The sequence below is a fragment of the Phalaenopsis equestris genome, unplaced genomic scaffold, assembly GCF_001263595.1.
Source record: "Phalaenopsis equestris unplaced genomic scaffold, ASM126359v1 Scaffold000136, whole genome shotgun sequence".
Classification (NCBI taxonomy): domain Eukaryota; kingdom Viridiplantae; phylum Streptophyta; class Magnoliopsida; order Asparagales; family Orchidaceae; genus Phalaenopsis; species Phalaenopsis equestris.
In genome coordinates this window covers 177,625-192,127 of record NW_018164578.1, presented here as the reverse complement: position 1 = coordinate 192,127, position 14,503 = coordinate 177,625, and positions in this window count along the sequence as shown.

Here is a 14,503-nt window from a genome sequence, read left to right as displayed (position 1 = left end):
GAGATAATTTTTTAAGCAATAAATGTTCAAATCTTGATAAAAAGTCATCCAGAGTTTCGATTCCAACAAACTTATAGTGAAACTGACTGGTTCGACGAAATGGACTCAATGTTATCAAAATTAGTCCAATTTGAGACAAATCAAGTTCAGATCAAGTCACTAAACCACACTCAAAAGTTTTCTGACATATTTAGAAAGTTGAACGAATATTGAATCTAGCAAGTTTATAGTCGAATCGAGCGTCTTGATAAGAAGAATCTAGCAAGTCTAGAATTGCTCAATTTAAACATCGTTAAGGCACTCAAATGTCCATCAACCTCCATCTTATTGAAAGAAGCTCTTCAGACCGTCCAAACAAAGTGATTCATATTTTTGCATTAATTACCCTCAGAACATGATAAATAGAGCCCCGTCCCTCTCATGATAGGGAGGAGACCTTGAGACTTGAGAAAGAACTTGAAGTTTTGAGATGACTTGAAGTCCAGCACCACTCATGCAACTGTCGATCGCTGCCAACAGACAACGATCATTGCCGACCACCGTTGTTCACCCCTAATCGCCACCAACCACCACCTGTCACCCTCCACTGATCGACATCGGTTGCCACCCACTTCTTACAATAAGTTCATTTGCACAAGAATATGTAACTCTCTCCCGCCTGTGAGATAATGAGTCTCTGTAATCATCAATTTATAGTGGATTTTTACAACTGGGTCTGACCTCGTACTTTATTGCCACAAATTTTTTAACACGCATCAGTTTGGTGTCGTCGGTGGGAAAACTTCAATCCCACCATTTAAGTACTTACAAGGCTTACTACATGGCCACCAGACGCAATATTTCTAACAACGAAGCATCTCGCTTCAATAGCCATAATTCTAAGGAGCAGTCACGAAGTCAAGGGTGGCATGCTTCTTTATCCTTCCGCCCTAGAAAACGTTATTCTGCCAATGAAGGCATTTCAAGTCCTTCTATAGAAGACTGAATGCACAGAAAGGAGGAGTCTCAACTTGAGATTCCACAGTTCTTACGTGGGACTCAACAGTTGTTGCCCACATTGATGAACGTTGTTTGTTTATCATCAAATCAATGACTTACGTGAAACACACTACTTGGAGAAACTCGTACCGGCCCCTCCCTAAGAAGGAACGCTTCCCCTACCAAATTGTGATGTCGAACACCTAGATACCACAAGTTCCACTCATACATCTTACACAGCTCACCTGACAATGCCATGTCATGTTGTCATCTCAGATGATGTCATTCGTAAAGAAATATGATGCCTCATCCATGAAGAGTTCTCCCTAGAGAAAAATGATCGCTTCCCCACTCGCCGTAATGTCCATGAATCATCTCCCTTAACAGATACAATCCTCCAACAACCCATCCCAACAAAGCAACAACAAAGTGAAAGCAACTTGCTTGAATCTTTCCTTGCCTTCCTCTCCTTTCACTAGACCTTCGACAAAGTGAAAGCGACTTGCATGGAGCGGCAAAAAAATTACGTCCTCAGTTTCCATGCAGGTGAAATCTCTTTGAAACTTCTATTTCTCCTTCTAGCAAGCCTTTTTAGGTCTTGTGTAGGAGAAGACCACTAGGTTAGGAGGTCTTTTGTAGAATTTTCTATTCAAACCCATGAGTGTCACTTAATCCCTAGTTCATTAAACCCACGACTTAATTCTGTTATTTCCATGATTTTGGGCAGCTCCAATATCTTATGGAGGGGTTGGAGCATTTGAAACTTAAGGAATGAAAAAGCCCCTTGCTACTATTCTTTAAGTTGTGGATGAGTTTTCTTTCAAAAAATTGAAGAAACCCCCCACTTCATTCTCCAAAATTGGATGTAAATTTGCTACACATCCATAAATCAATACTTAGGATTTTATGTGAGAATGCTACGACGGGTTTATTAGTTCATTTGGTTTCCTTGTTTGCATGTATCACGTTGTGCATGTCATTTTGATCATGTGATCGATTCAATTTGATCAGTCGCCCCAGTCCGATCGATCGACCGCCCTGAATCAATCGACTAATCACTTGAATACGATCAGTCGCCTTGGCTTGATCGGCCAATCACTTGGGTCCAATCACTCACCCCGACCCACTCGACCGACTACTTTGGTTTGATTAGTCGCCCCAGCCTGATCGACCAATTACTTAGGTTTGATCGACTGCCCCAGCCCAATTGAGCAATCACTTGGGTTCAACTGGCCGTTCTAACTCAATTGTCCGATCATTTTGGTTTGATCAACCCCCTAGTACCATCGATCGATCAGTTTGGTATGATCGGCTGCCCCAATTCAATCGACCGATCACTTCAGTACGGTCGACTGCTCTGATCTGATTAACCAATTAATTTAGTTCAATCAACAACTCTAGTATGATTGACCAGTCACTTCTGTTCAATCGACTGTCCCAGCCTGATCGATGCTATTTTTATAATTTTACACTTGTTGATATTTGTGTATTTATATTTTATAGGATAATACTGCACTTTGAAAAACATTTTATGTCATTTTTGTAGGTTGTAACAGAAAAGGGGATGAACGGAAATCGAATTGGATTGAAAGAGAGAATGAGAAAATTTTGCCACTTGGCGCCTATGTCGGCACAATTTTTGTTAAGGAATTGCCCATTGGAAGCTGTCAGCTGCCGGAATCGAAATCCTGTCACCCGCTTCGGAAGGGCGTTTTAATTTACATATGTATATATGTTTAGAAAAAATATGAAATCAAACTGACCCCATATTTTTCATAGTTTAAATGAAAGAGCACTATACCTCAAATCTTGTATCTATCTCGAAAGATAAACACAAGGCTTAAGGATGAGGCTCGATCAAATAAACTAAGAAATATATGACATCCGTTTGGTCCGCGAAATTGGCCGGCAACTTCCCCTATTTAATACAAAGAATTAAATAGGGTTTATATTAATCTAGGATCGGACGAGCTTCTTCTAAGAGCAAGCTCCTATAGTTAATTACATCCTAGATAACCGAAGTCACCTAAGAAAACTTTAGATAAAAGCGATAAAAATTAATGGTTATTATCTTCAAAGAGGTCAAAAGAATAGGACCTTTCAACAAAATTGGACAAAAAGGTGTGAAAAGGGAATAGCTCAAATTTGGAACATTTATTGTAGAAACCAAATGAGGTGAAACTGATGTTATAGATCCGGAGGAGAACCTCGGTGACTTCCCAAGCTATCCTATGGTTTGGCTTCAATTTTGGAGATTAGAATGATTGAATGTTTCATTCTGCCAATTTTATTAATTAGGACTTATATTCGTGTAAAACAATCACACAAATAGCCTGGAAGATGTAGGATTTAAGTCATGACAGACGACACCCTCAGAATCCTAAAGAAGGTTAGGACTTAAACTGTATAATAGAGTATATAAAGGCCTAAAGTAGTTGAGGCTTTATGTTTACATAAGCAAACAACCTCGAATTCCTATGGATTTGTTATTTAATTCTAAAGAATGGTTTAGCTGGTGAAGACATGTTTTGCTGTTGAAGATGGTTGTGCTGCCCACAATGCTAGCTCCAAGCCCCTCGTCGTAGCGAGTTTAAGTTTTCTAATGTGTCAAGTTAAGATTTCAAGTCAGATGTCCCTAAGATTATGGTTCTTTAAGTATTATGGGGCATATCAAAGTTGATTAGAGCGACACCCGTTAGGATCCTACGGTTCCCTCATTTCGGTACCACTATTTTTTTTTGGATTCACTTAGTCCGAATGAATTTACTAAACTTGACTCAAAGAGCTCCATACTTTCATTTAGACCATGAGAAATCTCCTTAGCAACCAGCAACCGTAGGTTACCTCCTCCAAGGGATTCCCGATCATCCGATAGAGACATCTTAATTTAGTTGTAATTGTTTTTTTGTGATGTTTTTTATTAAATTTTGAGTTGTCTTACATTTTGAATATTGTGGAGGTGAATTTTATCTTGATTGATTTTAGTTTAGGTTTTGGCTTTACGTCTATCCTAACTGCTTTAATTTCCATGCAGGGTGACATCGTTGTTTAACATGCGAGTTTATAAGCATAAAAATATAGTATAGAAAGTACGAGAAAAGAAAACACTGTAAACTGTAAAAGTCTACCTGACGAGTCTTCTCGTTCCTCCATCTAAAAGGTCAGTACTTCAGAACTTGCAAATCACACACACACACACACACACACACACACACAAATATAATTAAATTCCTCCGCTAAGTTATATAATTTTGTAGGAATTAAAGCATTCTTATAAAGGTAAGTAGAAAATACAAGTTTGAGTTGTGTCTACCAGATCTTATGTCATAACTTAGCGGGTTTAAATTTTTAGGATGATTCCATTAAGCAAATCATAATAAGTCCAGATGTACTTCAAAATTTCCAAAGGCTTATGAAAAAGGTTTCAGGTATTACCCTAGACATTTTCATAGTCCCTAGAATTATCTTGAGTTCGTTTTGGTCTTATTATGTTTACTATATAGTTCGTCCAATTAATACCCTTATGCTCGGTGAATTATGATGTTTTGATTATCTCTTAAGTGGGATAATTAACACTTGATATCTCACTTAAAGATTATATAGGTAAAGACCTTTTGAGGGCAACTTTACTTAATTAAGGAATTTAATTAATTTGATTTTTGAAAATGAGCTTGTAGTGTTTTGAAAGATTTTAAATTAATTATAAGTTATTTTCTAAACCTCATCAGACAAAATTTTGATTAAGCCTAGTTCACTACTAAGCCCTTAAGGTTTAATGGGTAGATTTGTAATTTTAAGAAAAAGGGTTTTCAATATTTATGTTCTTAATCCTTGTCATGAATTATAAATCATCTCAAAAATCATTAGTTGAGGGTTAAAATCAGTGAGTTATGATCTTCTAAAATCAAACCCCTCACCTTAATATCCCCTTACTTAAGTATTCTTCCAAATTTCATTAATTTTGAAAAATTACACATTTATCCTTTATAAGATCAAAATGAGATTGGTTACTACCACTTATCCCTTTTTATGTTTCAATCATCAAAATATGCTAATTAAGATTATTTGTTACCCGTTTACCCCCTTGATTTAAACCTAAATATTAATTAAGCTTTAAATTCCAAAATTACACTTTTGCCCCTAAGGCCTTAATACCTTATAATTCATTAAATTACACTCAAAAGACTTGAAAATTTTATGCTACCTCACTCATGGGTTAATTAAAATATTAGAGGAGAAAATCTGATTTTTCTGAATTTATTTAATTTTTATAATTATTTTTAATAAAAAAATAGGAATTTTCAATGAAAATTTAATAACTCCTTCAAATTGAGACTTCTGTTCTTAATAAAATTATTGGAAGTTCATCTAGGCTAGAGGACCACTTGGACCATTTTTAATGATTTTTAAAGGTTTAATTTAATTATTATAATTATTTGTTTGTTTTGACTATTAATTAAATATAAAATAATATCTAGATGGAAAATTAAGTTTTATATTTTTATTAAATCCCTATGAGTCTAGTAAACCCAAAAAAATAAATTTCATATTTTTGTGACTTATATTTTAATTATTAGAATTATTTTAGTTAAAAATTAGGGAAAGTCCATTTTTAAGCCTCTTAAAATTAATATCTTGACTTAGAAAATTAGTAAAATTATTTTAATTGGTTCCAAGTGTTTAATGTGATATTTTAGTGTGTTTTTACAATTTTATGATTTTTATGATTTTTAATCAATTTTTAATTATTTAAAGGCTTAAAATTAGCTCAAAAATGAAGTGTTTAGTTTATTTAAATTTTATTTTTCTTAGGTTCCTCTGGTTATAAGGAGCTCTAAAAACCAACATTGGTAATTTTTTGAATTGTATTTTAATTATTATAATTATTTTAATGTCAAAAATGTCATTTCACTTGATTAATCCATTTAAGTGACCAAATTAACTCTAATTAACTTGAAATTTTTATGGGGATCTCCCCTAACATTAAATTATAGTTTGGAATAGTTTTTATGCTATTTACGTTCATATTTACTCCAAATTAATTTTATTTCATTTTTTAGGGTTGGTGATAATTAGAATTATTTTGAATGATTTAAACCAAATTTATATTTTTCCTAGGATCCTCTGACCATAGTGAACCTACCAAAATAAGTTTTGTATTTTTTTGATGAAAATTTTAATTATTATAATTTTTAAACCAAAATAAGGACCACTAACTTGAAAAATAGATATCTATGCCTAGATGTCTCCCCTAACCTTGGAAAAATCATGAAAAGAATTCTAATAACATATAGAATCAAAACCCCAAAGCTCAAGTCATTGTGAAATGCCAATGGAAATGGTGAATTAAAATAAGTAAAACAATATTTAATTAATTAAAAATAATATATGCATCAAATAAACTTGAAAATATTTTCACATTGTTCTCCTCTCTTCATTGAGCAATAGAATATTTTTATTTTATTTTTATGATTTTCCTACAAAAAGTTATGGATTTTTGAAATTTTGGGAATTAAATAAATAGAAAAAAGCTCCTAATTTCCTACTTATCAATGTCATCCTTGTACGCGTCGAATGAACACGTGTCGCCGCGGGACTGGGTGCCGCTATATGAGTCATCCTGTTCTTTTGAACCGCGGCGCAGTCCAACCTCATCAGGACAATCCGTGCGATACAAGAAAGATCGGATGCTCCTCCGTCATTGTTCCCGATGCCCTAGCCCGAGAACCGTCCATTTTTAAACCTTAATATCTTGCTGGATTCTCAACCAAATCAACTGTAGTTTTTTTAAATTACTCGTCTTGACTAGGAGAACACATCTATACTGTTGATCGACCCTTAAATCAACTCTATGAGAATGGAGAGTGAAATGAAGTTCAATTTAGGGTTAACTTTCAATACCTTGGTACAAGAGGGGAAACCTCAATTGGATTCTTGTAGAAGCTTCGTGGAAGTCCCAAGAGCCTAGGGATGGAGCCTCAAGCCGTGGTGAATCATCTAGATATGATTTTGACCAAAGTTGATTTAGGGGTTCGATCAAACTCCACCTTAGAGTGCTCTAGTGATGGGGCTTTTGTGGGGGATCTTCTTCTCTTATTGTGGGGATGGTGTGGGTGCAATTAATTTGAATTTGGTGGAGGTTTGGAGGATGTCCTGTTTTGGTCTAGGGATTGAGCTCCAAAATTGAGCTCCAGGAGTGGATTTTAGTGGCTAGGGATGGTTGGATTGAACTCAAGGGGCCTTAAGGAAGCTCTGAAATCAATTGTCCTAAGTTTCTTATATGTATGCCAACAATGTGAAAAAATCTAATTGGGATGAGCCAGCTTGGATGGGTTCAATTTTGAGTTTTGGCCTAGGTGGATCTTTTGAATTAGGGTTTTCCTGCCACCAAGGTGGCTGGCCGACCAGGGAGGGGTCACCATCCCACTTAGGGAGGTCAGGGCTGAAGTCAATTGAAGTCAATTGGGGTTGGTCATGTGTAAAGGTGTGGGATTGAAATAGTATGGGAAAATGGTCATTTTGGGTCAAGACATGGTTTGGGTTGGGTTCAATCACCAAGATTGGTCTTGGGCTGAAGAGAATCAGATGGGTCAGCAAAATTGGTGTGGAGAAGTCCCCATCCAAGTGATTTGATTAAGTATGAGGTTTAGAGTATTCATTAAAAGGGTTAAAAACCTTTTTAAAGAGACTTGAAAGTGCATTGGCCTCTAGCCATTAATAGTTTGATGATGTGGCATGACTCTCATATGGTTTAGGAGTGGCTTCGTGGCTACTCTTTGGCTTTGCTAATTTTCATGAGAAGAGATTTTAGATTTATTTGATATTTATAAGATATTTTGGTGGAGTTTGGCTTGATGCTTGATTTGGAATGATTTGATTTTGGATTTAGGACTTTAGGAATGATTTTAATCAAATGGATGATGGAAAGAAATAATTGTCATATGGGCTTTGGACTTGGGCTTTTTGAATTTAAGTGTAGTGGGTTTGGGCTTTTGAAATTGAAATTGAATTTGGGCTAATTGAATGTTGATTTTGGTGTAGGAACATGTCATGACAGATTTGGCGCAGTTTCAAGTGATTTTGAATTGAATTTGTGGGCCAATTTGGTGGATTTAAGCATATGGTCAAAATTGGGCCTTTTTTATTTGAATGAAATTGGGCTTGCAATTGAGTCAAATTGGGCTTGAATTTTGTTTATAATTGAATTAGGGGTGCTAAATTTTGATTTGAAATTGAAATTGGACAAGATTGGGGTCAAATTGGGCTAAGATTGGGGTTAATTTGGGGACATTTGAGCCTTTAAGGGCAATTTAAAGGGCAAACTGGGGCTTTTGGACAAATTGAGTAAAATTGGTCAAATCTGGTCAAATTGATGATAAAAAATTAAAATTGGGAATATTTGGGATTATTTTAGAATTTTTGGGAATTTTTGGAACTTTTTGAAATTTTTAAGTCATGAAGGACATTTTGGTAATTTTGGGTAATGTTTGGGGTATTTTGGAAATTTGGTGATTTTGGTGAATTTTGGCCAATTTAGGTAGTGGTGAGTGATTTCAAAAGATTTTTGAACAAATTTACGTATTTTGAGATTTTTGGCAAAAATTAGGGTTGTAGGGGTATTTTGGTAATTTGGTGGTTTTGGGCCCAAAATGGGCCAGTAAGCCATGAAGCCATATCCAACCAATATGAGACATGTGAGGACTCATTTTGGATGCTCAATATGTTGGTTCTAACCCTCTTAGCCAAATACTAGGGGTATAGGGTGATCTAGATGAGCTTTCCAAAAAGAGTCAGGAAACCAACCTAAGGGGTCCTAGGGTATGAGGTATGTGAGAGAGTGTAGTGTGTGCAAGTTAGCCCCACCAAAACCAGATCACCCAGGGTTAGTCCTAAGACCTGACCATCCTATGGGGGACTCCCCTTGAGCTCTTCCATATTGACCCCACCTACTAAGTGCTAGAGGTTAGGACCAACATGTGGAACTTCAAGTTGAGTAAAGAAGAGCTTGTGAATTTTTAATGGTGAGTGTTCCTTTTCTACTCCTCTAAGAATAGTCAATAAGAAATTCTTATGGCTAGAACCTAGGCTTAAGAATAGCCAATAAGAAATTCTTATGGCTAGAACCCAGGCCACCAAACAGGAAAAACTAGACCTCAACCAAAAATGAGGTCAACAGCCTAGGCACCAGTTCCCTCCCAGATAATGAAAAATCCCACGAAGACAAAAAGATGATGCCGCCTTATGGGCGCTTACGCATTGCCACCGGCGCCTAGGCGCTACGATCGTGGTGTCATGGCAGTGGGTCCTATTGAAAGTTTTTATAGTGAGTTGCGTCTATGCACTTGAACCCAAAATTTGACAATTTTGGCAGTTCAAAATTTGAATTGAGGGGAAGAAATATAAAAGGATGAAGATAAATTTATGGGGGCTCTTACACCATTCTTCTGCCATATTTTTAGAGGAATTGAAGTAGAAGGCCAAACTCTTTAAGGAAATTGAGTGCAATTGTGTTTGAGAGATTGAGAGAATATTTTCTACTTGGTGTTGAAGATTCATTGCACCATCTTGCGTGGGAAGAAGATAAGTACAATCAAGTTTATTTTATATGTGGATTTCTTCGTAAGAGATTTAGTGTATGATTTACTTTCTTAATGCAAGGATTGTGTTGATGTGTTTTATCATGAGTTGTGAGTAATTCCTTGTGTTTCTTCCTTAAATTGAGAATGTGGTAGGATAAAAATTGAGAATTCTTTTATTTTTTGAACTTGAATGATCTTAAAGTGTTGCATTAACTCTTAAAATTAATTACACTATACTTGGCTAGTGGAATAGTTAAAATCTTTCGTAAATTCTGGAATCCAGGAGGGTATGTTGTAGAACGAAAAGAGTTAACCTCATAAATTCTTTGGAATAGGGATATTACCCTTGAGTTTATGCAATCAATAAAGAGTTTCTTTTGTTTGAGCGAATCTTACAATTTAGGGAACTAAATTCATGATAGCTAATCTTTGTTAGACTACCGAAAGGAGATAAGAAAGACTTTGCTCTAGATTGGCATGGAGCTTAAATAATAACCTCAATTTTATTCTTCACTAAACCAATTCAAAGGGGAAGTTTGACAAACCTTGAATTCTTTAAATAATCTTCTTGCTTGTTAGGACGAACCTATTTTTCATAAATTTTGAATAGTTTTTTTTAAAAAATAATTGAACTTTCAAATCAAAATTTTTAGGCTATGATTGACAGCTATCAGCTATAAATTTTCCTTAAAATTCATCTTGTTCCTTGTGGGATTGATAACCGGTCTTAAATGCCAGTTCTACTGATACCCCCCATATACTTTTGTGAGTCACCCATGCTTCACAGCATTTGGTGAGTGTCATGTTTTTTGGCGTCATTTACGATGGTGAATTTGATTTAGGAAAATTTTAGTTGAACTTGCAGGTTTTTGACTTGAAAATTTTGTTATTTTATTCCTTGTATTTATATTGTTTTGTTTTTGTTATAAAATTTCAAAAATACTCTATTTATATTTGCTTAATTGTGCACGTGATTCTTGTCTTTTTGCTGCATAATATTTGTGGTATGATTTTATTTTGTTTATTTTTTATTCTCTTTCACTTATTGTCTCTTTATAAGTGAACCTAGTTAGTATATGCATAGTGATGGATCGTTATACCTTAAACCCTATGACTTTGCGCTTGAGAAAATCGTTAAAAAAATTAGAAAAAAAAACTCAACAAATTTTGGAGAGATGGTGAATAATCAACAAAATAACCCAAAGGCCCCTGAACATTAAGACATGCATAGATCGTTAAATGACTATGCCAACCCTATAGTAGATGAAATCCATCTTAGTATCCAAACCTCTGCTAGTCTGTCATCATCTAAATGATGCAGAAGAATCAAGTTGGGGGACACCTTCAGAAGAACCTAATCTCCATTTAACAAGCTTTTTAGAATTCTGTGCCACATTTCGCTACAATGGTGTCTTCAACAATGTGATGAGGCAAAGGCTTTCCCCGTTCTCCTTGAGTGATAAAGCTAAAATGTGGCTAAACTCCTTATCTCGTTGATCAATTAGAACTTAAAACAAGTTTGCTTAGAAATTCTTAGCAAGGCATTTCGCACATTCTAAAACGACCAAACTGAGGAATGCCATTACTTCTTTTTGGAGGTGGATCTATTTATGAAGCATGAGAAATGTTTAAGGAACTTCTTAGGGAGTGTCCTCACCATGCGTTACCTGACGTGTTAATTATTTGTACTTTACACAAGGACCTGGTAGGATCTCTTAGGTCAATCATAGATGCTGCCTTAGGAGGTTCTCTTCTGTCAAAACCTTTTGATGAGGCATTTTCTTTGATTGAGAAGATCACTACGAATAACTTCCAATGACCTTTTGATAGAGTCAACCATAGGAAGGTAGCCATAATTCATGCACAGATGTTCTTTCAATTTGGACTTCTCAAGTAGCAGCTATCTTTAAAAGCTAGATCAGTTAGAGTTAAATCACCTAAAAGGATCACTAGTAATAGAGGAGAATTCATATGGACAATGGGTGGATCCTAGTGATTTGATTCTCGAGACCCTAAATGCTATTAACAATAGGTTTAATAACCATTATTCCAATACCTATAATCTCAGTTAGAAAAATCATCCCAATTTTAATTGGAACAATAATAATCAAGGGACGGGAAATCAATAGTCGGGGAATAATCAAGCAAATCCATTAGGGAATTGGGATATTAAAAGTGGTACCAATTTGAGATCTCCTTACCCACTTGGCTTTAACCAAAATCAATAGTTTAAGGACAAGAAGTTGTCTTTAGAGGAAGTAGTATTGCAGATAGGGAATCAACTGTAGAGTAAAGCTGAAACCATAAGAAACATTGAAAATTAGTTAGGGCAACTAACAAATTCCCTTAGTTACAGAACCCATGGAACATAAATATTGAATTGATTACTTATCCAACTCTGCTGTCAAAGCTCAACTTATGGTGTCACTAAGCCCCTATGTGTCACTCTGTGGTTTGTTATACAATGATTGGGGACGACATGCTAGCCTCGATCCCGTGTGTGAAATAATTTACGATTCCTTCTAACTATTTAATTGTGAAATCCACTCTGAATACATGGAAATGGATGCATCTGTTCATCATCCACAAATGAACGATGAATGCAAACTATCTAAAGAAAGTGCTCGCTCTGAGTGATCTAACGATCTAACCTAAGATCTAACCTGGTTGGAAGGGTCTTTAGATCTCTTTAGATTCTTAGAGCCTTATCTTACAGTCAATTTTTCATGCAATGAAGGTTCTTTTAAAAAATGACCACAACTAAGGCCTAAATGCAAGAATTTGAAGTATACCTTAATCCGAATGGAGTCCTCAATTGGGTGGTTCAGTGAAATTGATTTGAGCTTGTGTATTTTTATGTTCTTGTATACTCCCTTGGTTTGGTCTAAAATGGTGAAGGAGGGCTCAGGATGGTGGCAATTTTATTGAGGAGAGGGTTTGGATGGTCTATGAAGATTTGAGAGTGGTTAGTTTAAATGATTGTTGAGTGGATATGGAGAATTAGGTTGAGTCATATTTCATCTTGGTAAATTTGATGAGAGACCAGTGGCGGTATAGAGTGGAAATGATGAGGAATTGAAGGCTAGGATTGGATAAGGATTTTGGAAGCCATTCAAAAGAGTTTCACCAAGGGAATTGGGGTGATTTCATGCATGTGGAGCTCTTGAGCTAGCAACATTTATGGACCTTAGAATCCATTGGGGGCTTAGTTTTTCTTGGTTGGATTATGGTGTAGAGCTTAGTATGTTGAGTTGAGCTTAGTGGCTAATTGGACTCAGTTTGGTTTGGCTATGAGTGAATTTGGTTTGAATTGGATGAATTTGACTTTAATTTCATTTATACTTCACTTGAGGTGGCTTGGATTTATCTTTAAATGAGATAGATTTGATGGATTGATGTCTCTTGGATTTGGTTTTGGCTTTGTTATCTTGAATGACTTTGATGTGAAAATTGGTTGGGCTTAGATGAGAGATTTATTTGGCAGCTTGATATGAGGGATATTTACATGATTTAACTACATTAAATATAAGATTTTCTTTCTTATTTATCACAATTTTATGCTTATATAAGGTTGTTTGTTGTGTTTTTCACATTACAGGTGTCAAACACGCAAATAAAATTCAAAACAAAAATAAGAGCTAGGACTGGCGTAACCACACCGATTTGTGTGTGACTAGGCCATGTTTGGCATAACCACACCATAATTGGGCGTGACTATGCCAGTTCAGGCTTAACCACAACGGTTTTCGGTGCAGTCATGCCATAAGACGGCCAAAATTTGATCTGACAAGACTTTCATGCCTTTTTTAGACTTCTTCAATATAGGGAATGCTAGGGTAAGACTAAAGATATTTGGAGGTATACTTTGAAGTCTCTCTAAGTAGATTTGAGGGTTTGAATGTAAACCCTGAAGCTCTCTTCTTTTTTATCGAAGGAGAGAACTTCTAATGTAGCTTTTCTTTTCTCTTTTCATGCTTGTTTGTCGAGGTTTTCTTATTAGTTCTAGAGAGTTTGCGAGTTGAGGTGTGAGGAGAGTTAGGGCTTATATTGAACAGAGAGGAGCATCGTGTATTGTTAAGGACCGCTTGGCTCTGGGTGAGTGTTTTGGACCTTTATCACTGCAATCTTTATTATGCCTGTAATAAATTTCTTTTGCATTTTTTCTCATGCATTGTGATTGATTATGTTTCATGCCCTGTGATGTGAGGCATGTAATTTTCTTGTTGTTTTATACTATGGAATTTTATTCCCTTGATGCATTTTTGTGCATGAACTTTATATGTTGATGAATTAACATTTAAAATTAATTTAATTCAATTCAGAGACAATAGAATGTTAAAATCCATTGTGATCTAGAACTTTTTCTCATCACTTAAAAGAATGAGTAAGTTAAACAAAAAATCTAATGAAATAGGCATATAATCATTAGGGTTTTGCAACCTAGAAATGAGGATATGAAGAATCCTGGAAAACATTGTATGATTAACAAAATTTTAGTTGTATAGGGTTTTTGGTTCTTCTTATGACCTAGACAAAGGCTAAACAGAAACTTTTGTCCCTAGTTCTCAACAATAGTGTGGGTTCAATAAGAGAAACGTCGAAAAAATGACTTGGTCGGTGTCACATGAGTATGAACCCTTAATAATTAAAAATTTTCACAAAACAAAACTTAGTTTTCTTTCTTCTTTCTTCATATTTTCATTTGATTTGAAGTAATATGAAATTATTGTATTTCAAAAGTAAAGTGTTTTTAATGTCGATGATCAACAATGGTTGGCGGCGGCTACCAGCGGGACTGCACAAAGGTGGTGGCAGACGGTAGAGGACGACTGTGGTAGTTGAAGAAGACAATTGACTGTAGTGGTCGATAGTGTTGGCATGCAGTAGGATGATGGCTATCAGAGGGGTGGTTGGTGACAGCTATCGGAAGTGTGGTCGGCGTCTAC